Below are 5225 nucleotides of genomic sequence, written 5' to 3' on the forward strand. Positions count from 1 at the left end.
TGAGGTGTGAATGAATAATGGATACACAATGTAAGCGCTTTGAGTGTCCTGAAAAGCGCAGATAAATCTAATCCATTATTATTATTATAGAAAACTTAGTGTTGTGATTATTCACAGGAAAACTGAACATTTCCTTTTCAGTAGTTCAGAAACCAAATGAACAAAGTTCTCTGTAAAATCAAAAGATTTTGTTTTGAGTCTCTGAGGTCATCAGACTCATATTTGGTTTTGTGGACCGTCAGACGGAACCACCTGAAATGTGAAAAATGGATGATCGGCATTCAAAAAGAAGTGAATCAGAGTTCCTGTTTTTATTCCTTTTTTAGAGAACTAGAGTGTCAACGTTATTAATAACTGGGGGTGTATCAGATCACAGATTATCCGTGATCCGTGTGGATTACTTGCCACAGATTGGTCCACGGCGTACCCCGGTTCCCTTGTCCCCCCACCTCCTGACGTATATCAATTTTCCGACCAAACAGCACAAATTCGCCCCTCAAATTTGTGTCCACCATCTTTAATTTAAAGACGTTGCCTGATGGACTTCCAAAAGTGCCTTTGAAAAATCAGCGAGTGGGAGGAGTTTCTCTTGAACTCAAAAGACCCCGATGATGAGAGATCAGGTTTCCACGTCCGGGTTGTTGAGGTCATTCAGAGATTTCCTGGTATGTGGATCTCTCTCTGTACCAGAGAAAGACGCAACAATGAGGCAACTGTTTTCTGACATTGAGCTACACTGTATAAATACAACTGAATTGAATTGAACAACGTGCACGTTTATTTAAAGATGCAGTGCCTAAGGATGCTCTCTTGTGTATTTGAACATTTTGTGTATTTTTTTTATGTATAAGAATATTAATGAGATCAAAGTTGTTATTGTGTTATTGGTGTTCTGTTTTTATAAATAAGTCTCAATGAGCATTTTTTTAATCTAATATATTTTAGTGTTTTAAAGTGCTTTCTATATGTTTTATTAAAGTATATGCTGCAAAACTTTTAAAAAACAAATTATTAGCTTTAATCCAGATATTTTTTTCTCTTTTATGATCTGAACTGTGAGTTTTGTGATCCGTTACACCCCCATTAGTAACCGAGTATCAACATGTACTTTGTTTTCAAGAAAAAGAAAGAGATTTTTTGCTTAAGGAAATAATTCCATTAAAAGGTTTCTATATTTTCTAAGAAAAATAATTGTTGTAATCAGTGTTTCATGCATATATATTACCCACTCCATGTGACTCAAAACTGTATAAAGTACTGCTTGTATCCTTGTACTTACATGTAATGGCCTCGATATGAGTACTCTGATATGATCAAATTTAAACGTTTTTGTCATTTTGCTGACTTAATTTTTTTAAAGAATTTATTAACCACAAAAAAAGAGATTGAAATTTAAAATTAACCTGTGTGTGTGTGTGTGTGTATTTACATGTTTTCCTGTACTTGTGAGGACCGGCCTTTGAATACGTCATCGTGAGGACTTTCGTCTGTCCTCAGAAAGTTCATCATTCCTGTTAAAACCAGCTGGCATAGCACGAGTACCATGGTAAAAACCATGAAGTAATTCTTCATTTACTGTTTGATGGAACGGGGCTTAAACTGCTGGAGATGTTTGATCTGTCGGGATTCTCCACATTCAGATTTTCCTGCGAAAACTACATTTAAAGGCCGAAATGGACAACCTGCTGGTCCGCCGTCCTCAGAGGACCAGTCCTCGCCTGTCACTCAAACAGGGCTGAGCGCAGTAGAGGGCTGCTCTGCCTTTGAGATGTGATTTTAATATGACACAATGTGAAGTTGAAGCTGATAGCTGAAAATACTGAAGCTGATAGCTGAAAATGCTGAAGCTAATAGCCAGCTAAAATATTAGCTAGATGCCAAATTGGTCTAATAAACCCTAAAAGAAAAAAATAGTTTAGCCAAAACAGCTTGCATGTAGCTGAAATGTTAGCTAAACTCCAAAAGAGCCTAAAAAATATGAGTAAATGCCAAAATAGTCTTTTTAGTATTGTATAGTATTTTAAAAACTAACTTTTTAACATAATTCTGGATAATAAAAAGTCAGGAACATTATTCCAGAATAAATCAACTTAAATCTTAAATAATTGTCAATATTTTACTCTCCATAAAAATCTATTTTGTCAAAATTATACAAGTTAGAAATGAGCTCAAGATAACATCGGGTCATTAATAAGAATAAATGACCTGGAGGGCCGGATAGAATTACCTGGAGGGCCGGATTCGGCCCCCGGGCCTTGACTTTGACACATGTTGTGTGACTCTATAGTCACATGACTCCATGGTCACATGACCCCCTCTTCCGGTGAAGATAGCAGATGTCTTGATCTGCATCGAGAATCTTTTGTGTTTAGAGGAGTTGCAGAGTCAAGAGATTTTTTGTCGATTTTTCAGGAGATGAAGACTGAAGATCGATCTTTTGTTTTCCATCTTCAGACGACAACAAGCTCCCACACAACACCCACATGAGGGGCATTTCACTGGAACGCCCCGTCACCATGAGCGTAACGAAACCATGCAGCCACAAATGCACCGCTGGGTCGGAAACGTTACAGGAAACTAATAGAGATATCAGCAAGGATCGGAAACGGCGGGGAGGGAGGGGCTTCAGCTTCCTGTTCCACCCCCCCTCGTAGGAAATGTGATCCCACGTCACAACAAGACACAGCAGGGAACCTTACACAGGATGCAGCTCTGCTCTGAAGGCTGAACGTCCAGCAGTTCCACATCCTCGTTCTGAACGCTGAGAGCTCGAACTAAAGTCACGATCTGGATGACAAACTTTTACTGATGCTGCTGTGCAACTTCACAGAGGTTGCAGGTATTTGTGTGTTTGTGTTACTTTTAGGGCGGGGAATCAAAAAAAAAACAATCGCTAATCTGAGAAAATGAATCATCATTAATCATGATTAACCTTTTTTGTTTCTTTTTCTTTTTAGTTACTGTGTTTGTCAGCCACTTAGTATTTGCAAATAAACATAATGTAAAATGACGAGTAAAATTGTACATTTAGAATGTTCATTTTAACCCTTTGAGGGCCTAAAACTCTGTTTTTGGCAACTTATGAATTTACTTCTTTATTTTCAATTTGAAACACTCCGTGTTTGCTCATTTGGTATGATTTTAATCAACACAACCTCTCCTACGTGACACTCCCTTTATTCGGTCATGTTTCCATGTTGGATTCACACAATGGACATAAAATCATGCAAAAACATTTGGTCTGGAAAAATGGGATTCATTTGACATTCATTTTTTTTTCTTTTTTCTGATACATTTTCTTTACTGTGTTTGTGAAAAATAATAAAACATTTTTTTGGGAGAAGTTTGATCCAGCTGGATTTCAGGTCGGCTCGACTGGAATCTGCACAGGTGGGGGCGTGTCTGTCCATTCTGAACTCCTCGCCCTCCACGGCATCGGTGGGCGGGACTTTGCGGTAACCGGGGAGTTTCCACAATTTTTAGACAACGCTGATAGTCATTTTTGTGGAAAATTCATGTCGAGCTCCATCCCAAAATAAAATAATAGTCAGTTTACTCGCTGGATTTCTAATACCGGACAGTTCCTTTTGGCTCCGCCCCTTATAGCAGCTGCTGCTTCATTACAGCTGTCAGATTGATGTTCGTCCTCCACCTTATTTATTCAAATAAAAGATCACTTTTGTCCAAAAATTACAAGTAAATGCCATATTATGTCTTTAGTTTAATAAAATCTCAATCACAGAAAGTAAAAAAAGTTTATTTTAGACAGAGTTTTATTACTCTGATCTCACAGCACCACAGCAGGACGCCGGAGGGCGTTAATACATATGAACAAATTAATTATGTTCTATTAATCGCGTTAACGCGTCAACATTCACAGCTATGGTTCATTTGTTTTGTTTATTGGTGTTAATCTCCATTAACCTGTATCCTGGAGCAGCTGTGTTTAGCGCCGTCATTTACTGACACTGTTGTTGTTCTGGTGTCACTGCTTCCCACTCGCTGTTCTGGAGCTTCCTCCACGCTGCAGAGCTGTGTGCTGGTGCTGCAGGTGGTTGACATCCATCCACGCACTTGTGATGTGACGGAGGTAGACTGGACGGAGAAAGGTTTTTATTTTCATTAAGGTTTTTCCTACATTTTACTGATGCTTTTTCTACTGTTTTTATGTGACCCGTATGCTTCACTCTGGACGCGGGATCCGCTCTCTCCTTCGAGTCACACCAGACACGCATTTGTTCTGCGACGGTCGACAGACTCTTCTGTTGGAGATTTTTTTTTTTTTTTTTTTTCCCACCATGAGTAAATTACAAATCTAAAAATATGACCCCATGTTTCTGCTAAGAAGCTAGTAGTTAGTAGGCGTACACTTCTTTAACGTATCTGCTGTTGAGACACAGAGAGATTTGTGTTTGTTTGTGTGTTTGTGTGTTGTTGGGATGTAATGATTCAGTCAAGTCACCATTTGATTCGATTCACAGTTTTAAAGTCACAATTTCGATTTTTTTTCCCAACACAACCAATTAAAGGTATTTTAAGGCCAAGTATTTTTTCTTTTTGCCCCTTACATCAAACTGTCTGTTTTCTGAGGGAAAAATGATAAACTTAAAAAAACAGCATAAGCAGATGAAGGCTCAGGGTCCATTTCTAGAAGCAGCTGGAACTCTGAGTTCCTGAACTCCAAATTCAGTAAAACTCTGAGTTTTCGGTTCCAGAAAGAGGGATAACTCAAACCCGGGAAAGTGGGTCAAACCAAGCCCGTTCCAAGAAGTGAGTTAAGCTGAACTCAGAATCAATCACTATGGTAACTGAGTCTGTGAACGAAACCTGGTCGGTAGCAGGTTTTCTTCAGGAAACTTAGAGTTCTCTGCGGTCTCCGCCCCTTTTTAAAGTGAAAGATGTTCAAATATGAGTTCCTCATGAACATTTAGAGAACATTCACATTAGAGACGTCACGTTTCCACCACTCAGAAACCAGAATGACATGTTCATTCATAGAGGATCATGTAGAGAGGAGGCTGATTAATCCAGAGGAAATGTTATTTACGTCGGTAGAGGATTTGGAGGACACGAGTCGACTGACTGCAGTTTCCTGATTCATTTTTATTTCAGCGATATTATAAATAGTGAGTTTTTCTAGAGACTCACTATTTATAAGACAGAGTTTTATTTTCCTCATTTTAAACCTTTAACAATAGAAATCATTACATCAAACCCTGGAAATG

Source organism: Oryzias melastigma, linkage group LG13 (assembly GCF_002922805.2).
Source record: "Oryzias melastigma strain HK-1 linkage group LG13, ASM292280v2, whole genome shotgun sequence".
NCBI classification, from domain to species: domain Eukaryota; kingdom Metazoa; phylum Chordata; class Actinopteri; order Beloniformes; family Adrianichthyidae; genus Oryzias; species Oryzias melastigma.